The sequence below is a fragment of the Pelobates fuscus genome, chromosome 3 (genome assembly GCF_036172605.1).
Source record: "Pelobates fuscus isolate aPelFus1 chromosome 3, aPelFus1.pri, whole genome shotgun sequence".
NCBI classification, from domain to species: Eukaryota; Metazoa; Chordata; class Amphibia; order Anura; family Pelobatidae; genus Pelobates; species Pelobates fuscus.
The window spans coordinates 390,921,301-390,937,837 of NC_086319.1; positions in this window are offsets into that span (position 1 = coordinate 390,921,301).

The window sequence follows — 16,537 nt, forward strand, 5'->3', positions numbered from 1 at the left end:
AACCGAGCGGTGGCCTCTTATATAAACAACCAGGGAGGCACAAGGAGCAAGCAGCTCTTAAAAGAGCTGGATCCTCTAATGGTGATGGCCATGACCTATCTCCAGGGACTGAAGGCTATCTATCTTCCAGGCTCGGAGAACGTAGCGGCGGATTTTCTCAGCAGGTCGGAAATTCTCCCGGGAGAATGGAAACTTCACCAGTCAGTTTTCGCTTGGATCACCCGTCGGTGGGGCATGCCCCAGATCGACCTGATGGCCTCATTCAGGAATCGCCAGGTGGAGAATTACTACTCCCTCCACTCAGAGAGTCAGGCACTGGGCCAGGATGCTCTATCTCTTCCTTGGTCGTTCGATCTGGGGTATGCGTTCCCTCCCCTACCCATGATACCCAGATTCCTGAGAAAAGTTTGGGCAGAAGGAAAAACCGTTATTGCCGTAATCCCGATTTGGCCTCGAAGGCCGTGGTTTCCCCTACTGTCAACGCTGAGCCAGGAACAGCCTCGGCCCCTGCCTATATTGAAGGATCTGCTAACACAGGGTCCAATATCCCATCCTCATCCGGAACGCCTCAAATTGGGGGTGTGGGTCTTGAAAAAGAAAGACTTCAACAATTAGGCCTTTCAGAAGCAGTGGTCAATACTCTCTTACACTCAAGGAAGGCTTCTACATCTTCATGCTACCATAGAATCTGGGATGTGTTTCAGGAATGGGCTTCGGCCAAGCAAGTTGACTTCATACGCCCTCGCAACACTGACATCTTGGAGTTCCTGCAGGAAGGTCTGGATAAGGGTCTTAGCGTCAGCACTCTTAAAGTTCAGTCTTCGGCCCTGTCAGCTTTGTGCAACACCTCTTGGTCATCAGACCCATTGATCTCCAGATTCCTCAAGGCAGCTTTCAAGTTGAGACCGCCCTCTAGATCCACTACCCCTCCTTGGGACCTTCCGCTTGTTCTTGACTACCTGTCTGAGGATCTATTCGTTCCTCTTGAGAATTTGGATGCTGTCCTCCTAACTTACAAAACATTGTTCTTAGTAGCAATTACTTCCGCTAGGAGAATTTCAGAGATCAAGGCCTTCTCCACCTTGCCTTCTTGTCTCCAATTCTACCACAATAGGGTGTGCCTGAAACCTAATCCAGCATTTCTGCCTAAAGTGGTCTCTCGTTTCCATCTATCTCAAGAAGTGGTCCTGCCATCCTTCTATCCCAATCCTTCTTCACCAGAGGAGATCAAGTGGCATCGTTTGGATGTTATGGACTGCCTGTCTGTGTACCTTGAACGTTCTGCTCCTTACAGGAAAACTCACCAGCTTTTCGTTTTGCCTTCAGGGGCCAGGAGAGGTGAGGCAGCCTCTCTATCTACATTAAAGCGTTGGATTGCTCTTGTAATTAGAAAGGCTTATCTCAATAAAGATCGCTCTCCTCCGCTGAAGATCAAGGCTCATTCAACCAGAGCATTGTCAACTTCCTGGGCTAATTGGGCAGAGGTTCCATACGATGATATTTGCAAGGGAGCCACCTGGTCTTCCCCGATGACGTTCATGAAACACTACAAACTTGATGTGGATGCTCCTTCCACCTCATTTGGGAAGAGTGTCTTGTCTACGGTTTCTTTGTCCCGTTGATATTAAATTCAGTCATAGCATATTGATTTGTTCTGTGTGTTTTTATCATACTTTTATTCCCACCCTAATTTTGTGAGCTTGGGTATTACCCATAAGTGATGCTGCCATGATTAGCCAGGAATAGAGAAAATTTATGCCAAACTTACCGTAATTTTCTTTTCCTGGCTATTTCTCATGGCAGCATCAGGGTTCCCGCCCATTTTTATTTTCAGCTTTATAATTGGACTGTGGTGTAAGGGGAGGAGGGACTCTTTATACCTATCAGTCTAATTAATTAATCTAATTAATTCCTGTCCTGTGACTGCTAAGGGAGGAGCTACCCATAAGTGATGCTGCCATGAGAAATAGCCAGGAAAAGAAAATTACGGTAAGTTTGGCATAAATTTTCTCTATTATATGATGTCATTACTTCTGAGTCTTTTCACATCAGCAACTCTCACATTGATATTTAATAAAAAAAGATAATTCAAAGTGAATTCATTGAAAATTTCAAATTTAAGGTAAAATTAGCTGATGGTTTTTAACATCGACCTCTCTTGCTCCACACTTTTCTAAGTTGATCTTAAAATCTTGCCGATTTCTTCTAGAAATTACTGCTTGTATTTATTTCCACAGTAATTATTTCTCTTCTTGATGAGTGTAATCCCCTCTTTATAATTCTTTTACATGTTCAGGTTATCCCCCTCACCCCCCGTTACTTTTTGTAACGGAGGCGGCTTCAAGTTGTTGTTTTTTGCCTTACCTAATTCCTGTCTCACATTCATTCCTTCAAAATTCTTGGCACTAGCTCCCTTTGTTTAACCCCTTAAGGACACATGACATGTGTGATATGTCATGATTCCCTTTTATTCCAGAAGCTTGGTCCTTAAGGGGCTAAACAATTAATTTTAAAGAGAACATGCAGCCATGACACTTTCTATTTTTTAAATTGAACGATCTCAAAATCTATACATTTTGTAGCATTTTTGCTAGGCAATGTACAGATTGTTTTGTGCTCTTTCAGCAGAGCGCTGATCGGCATAAACATGACAAGTACCGTTTACATTCCATGGGGGCCCAATTTGTGACTCAGTGCTCTATTTGTGACTGGTTCACAATACATCCAGCCAATTGTAAGTCAGGAAAGGGTCAGTCAGAGGTTGTGGAAGCATTTATAATGACCATACTTGCATGATAACATGAAACATCAAGCAATTGGAAAAGGAGTAAGAAAATGACCATCACCATAAAAACATCAGATCCATGATGTAGCCCTCGTAGTAACAGGATGGTTTGTTGGGCAAACTAGTGATAGGCTGAGAGTGCCAGCGGACACACTCCACCGATCATTGGTTGCCCAGCAATCCTGATACAGTGGGTAAAAAACTTCTGGGTAAAAACTGCTGAAAAACAGTGTTCTTTTAAGAAGAAAGTTCTTTATGGCATTATTGTTGTTCAGATTTCCTTGTGCTGTGACTCAAAGTGCATCTTTCCCTCTCATTGCAATAACAGTTAATAGCTTTTCTTGTTAGATTAATCATTTTTACTTCCCATAAATTAGAAGAATGAGTAGCCATGCTCACTGCATTAATATCCTATCATAAAACACATCCAAGCATTTACGGTTTTGTTATTTTGTTTGTTTGTTTTTGTCGGAAAGCGTCAGATTTCTTTACACTTTTTATTTTCAGTAAATTCAGATCGGTAAACACAACGTTTCTGGTTCACTGTGTTAGCAAAACAATAATATTGCAGTACAATGAATAGTTCTTGTAAGCACACACAAAACATGACCTTGTGGAAGAGCACAATCGCGGTTTGATTGAGAACAGAATGTTTCCTGTTAGAAGCTAGAAGTATACAGGAAGGTTACACAATGGGAAACTGCAACTAAACAGTGTCACATATATACAAAACAATATTATATGTTTTACACAAAAGGTAAGGATAGTAAAAGACTAATGACAGTTGCAAGAGAGGAATCAGTCGGGAGCTATTAACAGTTTAATTGATACGCTTTTATGAAGAAGTGGGTTTTTAATGATTTTTTTGAAGGAGTGGAGACTGGGTGAGCGTCTAACGGAGGAGGGAAGCGAGTTCCACAGGAACGGTGCAGTCCTTGAGAAGTCTTGAAGGCGAGCATCAGAGGTGGGAGTACGGACAGAAGAAAGACGTAAGTCTTCAGCAAAGCATAAGGGCCTAGACGGGACATAGTTGTGTATTGGGGAGGATAGATAGGTGGGAGCAGCATTATGTAGACATTTGAAAGCGGGCGGACAGGAAGATGAGCCTCGCCGCCGCATTCATTATGGACTGTAACGGCGCAAGTTAGGAGCACGTAAGACCACTGAGAAGCGGATTACAGTAGTTAAGGCAAGAAAGGACAGTGGAATGGAGCAGCACCTTAGTCACATCTGGCTTTAAGTAGGGACGGACGCGCCAATGTTTTTGAGATGGAAACAACAGGATTTGGCGATAGACTGAACATGAGGCTTGAAGGAGAGGTCGGAGTCAAAGAGAACACCTAGGCAGTGAGCCTGTGTGGTGGAGCTGATTGTAGCACCGTTGACTTGGAGAAAGACAGACACAGGAGTAGCAACACTTGAGGGAGGAAAGACCAGAATTTCAGTTTTGGTCAAGTTAATTTTAAGGAAGTGGGCAGCCATCCAGTTAGAAATAGCAGAGGCAGTCAGAGACACTAGTCAAGAGGGACGAGGAGAGATCAGGAGAGGACAGGTAGATTTGCATGTCATCTGCATAGAAATGATATTGGACGCCAAAGGAGCTAAAGAGTTTACCAAGGGAAGCAGTATAGATAGAGAACAGTAGGGAACCAAGGACTGAACCTTGGGGGACACCAACAGAGAGGAGTTTGGAAGAAGAAGCAGAGCCAGAGAAAGAAACACTGAAAGAGCACTGGGAGAGGTAGGAGGAGCACCAGGAGAGAGCAATATCTTGTAGACCGATATTGCTGAGGATGAGAAGAAGCTGTTGATGATCAACAGTGTCAAAAGCCACAGACAGGTCAAGGAGAATTAGGATAGGGTAGTGACCATGAGATTTTGCAGCAAGTAGATCATTGGATACTTTGGTCAGTGCCGTTTCCACAGAGTGCTTAGCGCGGAAACCAGACTGATGTGGGTCTAGCAGAGAGTTGGACTCAAGGAAGTCTGTCAATCTGGCATCTCTCTCAAGGATCTTGGATGTAAAAGGCTGTAGCATAATAGAATGGTAGTTGGATGGGGAGTGAGGGTCAAGGTTGGGCTTCTTTAGAATTGGGGTTACAGTTGCATGTGTGAAGGGCGATTGAAATATACCAGAGGAGAGAGAGAGAGATTGAGAATTTTAGTGAGAGGTGGAGAAAGAGATGAAGAAAGAGTACCAATGAAATGCAAGGTAATTGGATCTAGGGAGCAGGTGGTGGGGAGGGAGGACTGGAGCAGAGCACAAACCTCTTCCACTGTAGCGGGTGCAAACGAACATAGAACAGCAGAGGGAGTGTGGTTAGGGGAAGTATTGTCTCTGATCTTGAAAGCCATGTGTTTTTAGATGTTCAACAATCCTATCCTTTAACATGGTTTCCATCACTTTCCCCACTACTGAAGTAAGGCTTACTAGCCTATAGTTGCCCGACTCCTCCCTATTACCTTTCTTGTGAATGGGCACAACATTCGCCAACTTCCAATCTTCTGAGACTACTCCTGTGAACAATGATTGGTTAAATAAATCTGTTAATGGTTTTGCTAGTACACCACTAAGCTCTTTTAATAGCTTTGGGTGTATTCCATCAGGTCCCATTGACTTATTTGTCTTTACTTTTAACAGTTGAAATAGAACCTCTTCCTCTGTAAACTCATGTGTAATAAATAACTCATTTATCCTTTTTCTTAACTGAGGTCCCTCTCCTTCATTTTCATCTGTAAATACTGAACAAAAATATTCATTGAGGCAGTCAGCTAGACCTCTATCCTCTTCTACATACCTTCCTTCTTTTGTTTTTAATCTAACTAATCCTTGTTTTACTTTTCTTTTCTCATTTATGTATCTAAAAAAAGTTTTGTCCCCCTTTTTTACTGACTGTGCTAATACAAGGTTTATTTCTATATTCTGACTAGGAGCAATCTTCAATCCGGTGCGTATAGAATAGTAAACCGGAAACATCTACTTATATGAGTGAGATTAAAAGGTGACTAAAGAAGAAAAGCTAAGGACAATTCCCATACCCGGAGTCGAACCCCAGACCGCCTGGGTGAAAACCAGGAATCCTAACCGCTAGACCATAGTCTCCTACTCCCAGCAGCAACACCGGCAACAGCCAAAGAGAGAATAATGCCTCTGAAACTTGCAGAGCTTACCTATCTGAACTTCTTTTGCCTCCAAGTGAGGACAGTTTGAGCTACTGGGGTAAAAGTAGAGTGTGCGGCTTGCTCTGTGTCTGGTTAGTCAGCAGCTATTGTCATTTCCACTGATCACTGTCCAAAGTGAGCGAGTCATTCTGAATCCCCAACACTCCCAAATGTCCAAGAAAATGATGAAGCAAATAACCTTTCTCACGTTCAATCTCCCTAAATTTTGTTACCCTGCTATCTATTTAAATACTTAAGACATCATCATCTGCTAGCTGAGATCCAATCGGCCCATTACTTCTCTCTTCAAAGTTGTTAACAAATTTGTAGAAATATTGCAAAATCTGGTGGTGAATAAAAACTAAATAGTCTATTAAAGCTCTGCTATAGCTCCCCATTTTTCCAAATCATTGTAATGTTTTTTTTCTAGAGTATAGTGGTGCCTGCAACCTCGGCATACACAGTTGGTATAAGCTGATAGGGGACTGTGTTTTTCCACACTGAAGGACAGTCAGTGATGCTACAGACTGGATTTGTTCCAAATAACTTTCCCACGCTTGTAAAATGACACAGAGCACTGTGATTGGATGGATTTCAAGCCATCCAATCACAGTGCTCTGTGTCATTTTACAAGCGTGGGAAAATTCCAAAGAACTTTCCCACGCTTGTAAAATGACACAGAGCACTGTGATTGGATGGCTTGAAATCCATCCTATTACAGTGCTCTGTGTCATTTTACAAGCGTGGGAAAATTCCAAAGAACTTTCCCACGCTTGTAAAATGACACAGAGCACTGTGATTGGATGGCTTGAAATCCATCCAATCACAGTGCTCTGTGTCATTTTACAAGCATGGGAAAATTCCAAAGAACTTTCCCACGCTTGTAAAATGACACAGAGCACTGTGATTGGATGGATTTCAAGCCATCCAATCACAGTGCTCTGTGTCATTTTACAAGCGTGGGAAAATTCCAAAGAACTTTCCCACGCTTGTAAAATGACACAGAGCACTGTGATTGGATGGCTTGAAATCCATCCTATCACAGTGCTCTGTGTCATTTTACAAGCGTGGGAAAATTCCAAAGAACTTTCCCACGCTTGTAAAATGACACAGAGCACTGTGATTGGATGGCTTGAAATCCATCCAATCACAGTGCTCTGTGTCATTTTACAAGCATGGGAAAATTCCAAAGAACTTTCCCACGCTTGTAAAATGACACAGAGCACTGTGATTGGATGGCTTGAAATCCATCCAATCACAGTGCTCTGTGTCATTTTACAAGCGTGGGAAAATTCAAAAGAACTTTCCCACGCGTGTAAAATGACAAAGAGCACTCTGATTGGCTTAAACCCACCAATCAGAGTGTTCTTAGCCTAATTGCAGGGCGGGGCAAGGCTTTATAAGCCTTCCCCCGCCCTGCAGAGCTCAGTCTGCGCGGAGCCCTCCATGGGTGAAGATGGATTTTTTTTGGCGCTCAGGTTTTTTTTTTTTTTTTTTTATTGCGTCGGTTATTATGGCTTTTTATTTGGCCTTTTTGGGGGCTGAAGAAAGAAGATTTTAGAAGAAAGAAAACATCGAATGGTAAGATGTTTTTATATCATTTTTTTTTTTTTTTACAGGTTTTTAGTTAAAGGTCCCCCCCTCATTATTTTTAGGGTGAGGGGGGTAGGTAGGGAGATAATTTTTTTTTGGGGGGGGGGAAGGGTTAACTAGGGTCCCCCCCTTTGTATTTAGGGCCCCCACCCACCGCTCAGGGGTGGAGGCCGGGGAGGACAATAGGTCCCCCCCTTATTGATAATTTTAGGGCCCCCACCCGCCGCTCAGGGGTGGGGGCCGGGGGGGGACAGTAGGTCCCCCCTATTGTGAATTTTAGGGCCCCCACCCGCCGCACAGGGGTGGGGACGGGGGGGGGACAGTAGGTCCCCCCCTTATTGATAATTTTAGGGCCCCCACCCGCCGCTCAGGGGTGGGGGCCGGGGGGGGACAGTAGGTCCCCCCCCTTATTGATAATTTTAGGGCCCCCACCCGCCGCTCAGGGGTGGGGGCCGGGGGGGGACAGTAGGTCCCCCCCTGTTGTGAATTTTAGGGCCCCCACCCACCGCTCAGGGGTGGGGGCCGGGGGGGGACAGTAGGTCCCCCTCCTTATTGTGAATTTTAGGGCCCCCACCCACCGCTCAGGGGTGGGGGCCGGGGGGGGACAGTAGGTCCCCCCCTATTGTGAATTTTAGGGCCCCCACCCGCCGCTCAGGTGTGGGGGCCAGGGGGGGACAGTAGGTCCCCCCTATTGTTAATTTAAGGGCCCCCACCAACCGCTTAGGGGTGGGGGCCGGGGGGGGACAGTAGGTCCCCCCCTTATTGATAATTTTAGGGCCCCCACCCGCCGCTCAGGGGTGGGGGCCAGGGGGGACAGTAGGTCCCCCCTGTTGTGAATTTTAGGGCCCCCACCCACCGCTCAGGGGTGGGGGCCGGGGGTGGGACAGTAGGTCCCCCCCCTTATTGTGAATTTTAGGGCCCCCACCCACCGCTCAGGGGTGGGGGCCGGGGGGGACAGTAGGTCCCCCCTTATTTTTAGTTTTAGGGCCCCCACCCACCGCTCAGGGGTGGGGGCCGGGGGGGAACAGTAGGTTCCCCCCCCTATTGATAATTTTAGAAAGCGAGCAGAGCTGTCAGACAGCTCAGCTCGCGAACGCGCATTCCGCGCACATGCGCGGTAAAGCGCTGAATTTCTTCATAGGGCGGCGTTCTATGCAGAACACGATTGGTGCAGCGCGAAGCCGCGCATGCGCACCACATCGCGATGACGCTTCTCTCAGAGAAGCGTCCTATTGGGCCCCGCAATTTCGTCATTTTGACGAAAAAGGGGGCGCGGCATGGCTGGGAGCTCGGCGCTGGAACGGAGGTAAGTTTTTAATATAAAAACACCTCGAAAATTATTTTTATTAAATGTAAGTTCATATAAAAGCAAGAAGGAAGGCTGGGGGACCTGTCTTTCTTGCTTTTATATGTTGACTATAGAGTCCCTTTAAACTAGTGTTTCAATTTCATATTTACATCCTCCGTTTTTTCAGAACTCCTAGGATGGTGAAGACTGTGCAGGAATTTTATCAAAGTAACGACCATGCTGGGTTAAAAAGGACATTGCATTCTGGAATAAGATCATTACAGACCATGATGGCTTTTACCATTATTGCCTCTTAAAGGGGTACAAAACATGCAGGACTGTTCCTATTTAAGGTAAAGCTAATGCAGGAAAATGTTAAAAGTTCCTAAAAAATGTAGCATTTGCACATATGTAGAGATGCTGCATCTGACAAATTCTTCTCAAGACAAAACCCTCCTCTCGTTGTAGGCTAAGGGTTCATGTGGCTGATTGACTACCAAGCGAGACAACCCTACACAGAGAAATAATACGGTATTAATCTTCGGAATTGAACAATTTTCATAATAAAGGATCAGGGATATCTTTGCACTATAACCACTTCAGTGAGATTAAGTGGTTATGGGGCTTCGTTTCAGATAAAAGCAGGACTGTCACACATCCTCCCATTACTTACATACACCCCTCCAAAAAAAAAAAGAATCTTTATGAACTACTCATATTGACAGTGTTTGATTTTCACTTAAATTCTGACACAATTGAGATAGATAGATATAGATCTATAGATAGATATACACGCTTTTGTGGCATCCTCCATAGACTTAAATGCTGTACATGCGCTAGAGTTATGCAGTGATGTTGGCTGACAAAGGAGGTGCCCATGAGGGACAGGTTCGGGTATACATAACTTGCCTGTGCCCACCCCAGACCAACACTGGACCACCTTGGTGATATCTGCATGTGGATTATTTGCAAAGCCCCTAGACAGTGACAAGTTATGTAATGCAAAGGTCTTAACTGAAGCAGCTTCAAACACTTACTTTAATGCCCAATATAATCTCTTCCTGTTGCACAAGTTACTCTTGGGACCCAACATTGGCTAACCATGCCATATTGTGTTGTACACACTCAGAGCTTTGTTTAAATCAAGTCTCATTCACTTTTCAACAACAGATTGTTTAGTTTAGTAGAACTGGCCCACCCAGTACAATGGAACCCCATGGGTCCCTAGAAGACCCAGCATGGCCAGGGAAAATTATTTTTTATTTATATACAGCATTTTAAAAATAAAACAGTGGCAATTTGACAGTTGTCCTTTAATAATTTTAATACAGTACATGTGTTATTGCACATAGAGAATATTTTACTTATTAGCTTATTTTATAATTGAATGTATATGTAATATGTTCATTTTTTTTTCCTGCAGAACATTTTAAAGAAATGAAACTTAACACATCTAACAGGATCTTTTTATTTGTTGAAACAAAATGCTCTACATTACATCTGAAATGTTTGATCTGCAGAATTTTTTTTATAATATTAGCGTATAAATATTTATCTGCAAAAGATGGACAACTTCCATCATGCATGTTAAGTAGAGTTGTCTTATCTTTAGTTTTAATATGCTTTTGTAGTTATCCAAGTGTCCTTATAACCTAACCAGGAAGTGCCTCAAACCATGTTATCTACAAGACACCTTTGCTCAGATGTTTAATGAAAAACTGCACCTTAGCGAACAAGAAATGTGGATAGAATATATTTTATTTCTTTACAAATCACCTGAAGACAAACAGTGAAATGCGTAAGCAATTGATGTGTGAAGTCCGCATGTTACGCATCTTAAAGAGACACTTCTGACATCAATACAACTTTAAAGGGTTACTCTAACATTTGTTCCATACCTTCTTTTTTTTTTTCTTTCTTTAAAACTAATCTTGCATTATTAGACATTATTCTTTTGGTCTCTCCAAACGCTAAAATAACTAAAAAGCTTGGAATGTAGGCTGGACTCTATAACTGGGTCATTGGTCTTCTTCCTATTGCAATTTGCCTGAATGATCAGCTGCCTTCAGCACAGGCCCCCAACATCTGGTCCTCAATGGGATATTGATAATATCGCTCCATTCTCTCTACGGAAGGCTGTTGGGAATGGCTGAAGTGCTCCCAGTATAATTCACATCGTGGATCGGACCACACTGCTGTTCCTGCAGTTAATTTATATTTCTGTGTCCTACGTTTTCTGTTTTACTTTCATTAGCTTGCAAATATTGTATTTGCATTATTTTATATTACTTTAACCTATAAGCTCATGCTGTGATGACACTTATACCTTTCTATTGACCACCCATTTACCCCTTCCACCTTAAAGGGACTCTATAGTCAACATATAAAAGCAAGAAAGAAAGACATGACCCCCAGCCTTCCTTCTTGCTTTTATATGAACTTACATTGAATAAAAATAATTTTCGAGGTGTTTTTATATTAAAAACTTACCTCCGTTCCAGCGCCAAGCTCCCAGCCATGCCGCGCCCCCTTTTTCATCAAAATGACGAAATCGCGGGGCCCAATAGGACGCTTCTCTGAGAGAAGCGTCATTGCGATGTGGTGCGCATGCGCAGTAGGTCCCCCCCTTATTGATAGTTTTAGAAAGAGAGCTGAGCTGTCAGTCACACAGCTCAGTTCGCGAACGCGCATTCCGCGCACATGCACGGTAAAGCGCTGAATGGTAAGAAAACATCGAATGGTAAGTTGTTTTTATCTCATTTTTTTTTTTTTTACAGGTTTTTAGTTAAAGGTCCCCCCCTCATTATTTTTAGGGTGAGGGGGGTAGGTAGGGAGATAAAAAATTTTTTTGGGGGGTAAAGGGTTAACTAGGGTTTGTATTTAGGGCCCCCACCCGCCGCTCAGGGGTGGGGGCCGGGGGGGACAGTAGGTCCCCCCCTTATTGATAATTTTAGGGCCCCCACCCACCGCTCAGGGGTAGGGGCCGAGGGGGACAGTAGGTCCCCCCCCCCCCTTATTGATAATTTTAGGGCCCCCACCCACCGCTCAGGGGTAGGGGCCGGGGGGGACAGTAGGTCCCCCCCCTTATTGATAATTTTAGGGCCCCCACCCGCCGCTCAGGGGTGGGGGCCGGGGGGGGCAGTAGGTCCTCCCCCCCCTTATTGTGAGTTTTAGGGCCCCCACCCGCCGCACAGGGGTGGGGGCCGGGGGGGACAGTAGGTCCCCCCCCCTTATTGATAATTTTAGGGCCCCCACCCGCCGCACAGGGGTGAGGGCCAGGAGGGGCAGTAGGTCCCCCCCTGATTTTTAATTTTAGGGCCCCCACCCGCCGCACAGGGGTGGGGGCCGGGGGGGACAATAGGTCCCCCCTTATTGATAATTTTAGGGCCCCCACCCGCCGCACAGGGGTGGGGGCCGGGGGGGGCAGTAGGTCCCCCCCTTATTTTTAATTTTAGGGCCCCCACCCACCGCCCAGGGGTGGGGGAGGAGAGTAGGTCTCCTCCCCCCCCCCCCCCCTTCAACCACTATTGTGGACAGAAAGCGTCCCTGTGGGTTCGGGCTTCAGCCGTCAGCTGAAGCCAAGCCCACAGCAGTGCTGACAGCCTCAGCACACAAAGCGCGTTCACAGTGCTTTGTGTGCTGATAGCCCGTCTGAAGTATTCACTGCAACAAGAGGTGTTCCAAGCTTCCAATGTAAACACTGCATTTTCGCATTACCTCATTAAGCTGAAGTTGTTCAGGTGACTATAGTGTCCCTTTAACAGGGATCTCCATTCACTGAATTTTGTGAATAGGTAGTGAATATGTTTACAATTACAGCTGACAAAAAAATTTTCATTGATAAAAAGTCAAGTAGAATCACTTTCACATTGTTTCAACGTGAGTTTCCAAAGCAAAATGCAAACACTATCACATGTAAACCTACAAATACAGTAAGTAGCAAATGCGCGGCAAATGTTTCCAGCATGGAAAATAGAAAAACGTTTAGCAAACTGACTGAATCCATGTTACAGGAAGTTAGGATGTCAAGGACTGAAGCTATGTAAGCAATCATTTGTTGTGTTGCTCCCTATGGTTCAATAAAGACATATTGCTTGGTTAAAGTTGCCATTTTGTGACTTAAATTAACACGCCAAGTGCTTATTTTAGAAAAGTGTCAATTTCTTAGAACTGGAACTCAATCTATGCGGCACATAGATACGGTAGAGTCTTTAGTGCTTGTCAAACAAATTTAAAAAGGAGAAGGCAAGTTATTTAACTGTAGAGGTCTTGTTGGTGTCTGATGTGGTAGCTTGAGATTCAAAGAAAGCAAGGGTTTTCAGTCATATACCATGGTATTTAATGACCAGATTCATTTTCACAGGGAAGCTTTAGAGGTTACCAGCACTTAAATTACTTTTTGTTTTTGAGCATCCTTCTTGTGCATATTTATTTTTTAAAACACTGCTTACCATCAGAGGAAGCTTTATGGACATTCTTCAAGCCGCTTACAAGATTAAAACCTTGCACCTTACATGGAATTTAGCTTCAAGATCCATGGAGTGATCCACTCAAATAGATGGCAGAAAATTAACAAATTTTTAATTGCAACTAGGAACACTCTCTTCAACAATGGTAACTTGATATCCATGTGCAACCTTGCCCAACACTCTGCCAGCTAGGTCAACACCAAAAATCTTTCCTGGAACAGCGACAGTAATGAGTACCTAACCCACTACATTTATATATATAAAAAAAATAAAAAAAAAATAATTTTAATAAAAAAAAAGAAAAATTCAAAAAAGCCTTCTGGTAGAAAAACATTATTAGTGTTGCATCTAAGATTGCGGGGGGGAAAAAAGTAATATTTTGAATAAGAATGTCATAAGATGGTCATAATAAAGGCACAGTCAATGCTGGATGTCAAAGCATTTTCATGTTAAGACTCTACCAGTCAGCAGATACAGGGGTATGTGCCTATATACGTGCATGCTAAGAAAGGATACATCATACCTTGTTTTTACATGACCAGTTTAACCAAGGTTTCTATTAATTCTGATAAGAAATATTGTATGATAATGTGTCAAAAACACTCCAAAGTCTTCAACAGCAATGCCAGTGCAAATTGAAAAATCCTTCAACATAAAACTCAGAGCCCCATTTTTGGCTATAGGAGTTTTCTTTCTGGTGAACACACGCCAACACTTTGTATATAAAGTAACATTACAAACATCTATGGATGAACCTATAGTTTCAGCAGATACTGGTGACATTTTAAAAAGGCTACACCAGACTAGAACTAATAAATGTTAACGCATTGTATAGATCAGAGTTCAGCAACCTATGGCTAACGTGACATGCATAGCGCTCAAGGCTTCCAGAGCAAGACAGACTCTGGCCTGTCAGGAGTCCCGGTGAGACTTCAGATATTTGCTAGTGCAACCTGAGTGGTGACTGCAGGTGGTGAGGGACAATTTTATGGCAAGACAGGAGGCTTCATATTTGCTTTATCCTTCTTTACTGAACCTCCCAGCAGCAAAGAAATAGTTAACAATATTTTAAAATAGTTCAACCAATCAGAGTACATATCAGTATTATATAGCCTTGTGAAGCTCCTCCCAATTCCTCTTTCTTTGCTGCTTGCCTCCCAGGTGAGTCTATTCCAATTATTGTGCCTTACTTCATACAATTAATACCTTTATTTTTCTCATTAGTGTCTTTGATACTATTTAATATTTTTATTAAGAAGTTTTTTACATCTCATTATTTACATTTATACACATTTAGCAGTTTACATTTCATTATTTACATTTATTCACGTTATTTTACTTTTCATGCTTAGTATAAGTCTGATTAAACAATTAATTTTTTCTACGTATGTCTCTTTAAGTCGCGGAATTTCCGTGACTGGGGTTTTCTACCCTTTCGTTCATTTATTCTCCAGAGGTCTTTAGCCGCGGTATTTCCCTTTATTGAGGGACCGCGGCTTGAAAGTTAAACACTACCGCGGACTCCATTTCCCAGGAGTCCGCGGGTCACTATTCGCGCCCTTTTTCGGCTTCCCGCCCCTCGCATCCCACTTACCAGACGCGCTTTCTCCCGCCTTTCACTTGCGGCGGCCATCTTCTGCGCGGTCCTCTGGCTCTCACGGCGCACTTGCACCATCTACCGCCAGATCGGGTAAGTACACTATTTATTCTCTAGCAATTTTAAAGTGCCAGCTCACTTTTTTTGTTCAGTTTTTTATTTCACCTTTTTCTTGTTCCTTACAGATTTACCCTGTTACAATACACTTAATAAAGGCCTTGTGGGTGAACCCCACCTTTCTTATACTGCTCTGTGTATGAGTATTTATTGTGGGTGGACCCCACCATTACTGCCACTCTTTTTTATATTCCATAATTAAAGTGATCCCACACTGGGTATATATTAAGGACATAACCATCTGTCCAAATATTTTAGTGGTGAATCCCACTTATTATTATTATAGTGGTACAAACCACTTGTATATATTTAGTGGTAACCCCACTATTTATTATTGTGCCGCCCTTACTCATTTACTACGCAAGAATTTGGGTGACCCCCAATTACAATAACCCATTTTATACTGTTGGGTGAACCCCAATTTATCATATAAGACAAATGTCTGATAATACCGAACCAGCAATTTCTCAAGAGCTTAGAGCTTGGCTGGTCTCAACCATCGCCGAGTCTATTCCTAAGGCGCTAGCAGCCTTCCAAGAAAGGACTTCTACCGAAGTCAACCCCACCACAGGCATGTTCTCTGACTCCGAGGACTCTCAGCCCTCAGACCAGGAGACCACACGCAAACGCCCCTGGAAAGGGGATAGTAGGTCTGCTGGCAAAGGCAAGGCTCCCGCCAAGTCCTTAAAATTATCTGCCCCTCAACCCGCCCACGTACCCACCGACCCCTTAGAGGGCTCTGCTTTTCACACGGGCGATAGGGTTGAGGATTATTTCCTTGACTACTCTGATGTAGATCCCTCGGCGAATGCGCTAGGGGATACTTCATCGGAGTTTGTCAAGGAGACTTTCCTTGTATCTAAAAATTCGGATACTAAAGTACCTATCCAAAAGGGAACCGACTCAGACATCCTTCTGGATGCTTCGGGTACCCCATTTTTTGATCCCAGAATCATCAGGCACCCACGATCAGCCGAATGGTCTCCACCAGATCATATCGCTAATTTTTGTAAGATGTGGTTACGTAAACCACTTGATAAGGAAATCAGGGCGAAACTCAGAGCCGAGTGCCCTCGCCCAACCATCCCAAATAAGGTGGCTCTCACACCAGAGTTCGATCCATTATTTGTCACCTTCCTAAATAAGTCAGGGAAGGATCCCCGCAAGGGAATAGAACAGGGCCTCAAAACAGCCCAAGACAAACTCCTAGACATATCTGGTCCTATCGTCCAAATTTTTATTCTGGCAGACGAAGCCATAACCAGTGGGGAATTTGACCCCAATACGGTTAGAGAATGGGCCCAGAGAGCCTTATGCCTCCTTGGAAACGCTAATGTGGCCATATCCACGGAAAGGCGCAGGGCGGCACTATATAAATTAGACGCTAAACTAGCCGATCTGAGCTCCCGAGAACTGGGACCAGAGGCCAATGGGTTGTTATTTGGAGACTCATTTATGAGGGACCTCTCCAAGCACGTGGCTGTATTTACGACACTTAATAAGGCCCAATCATCCTTGCGCAGGGT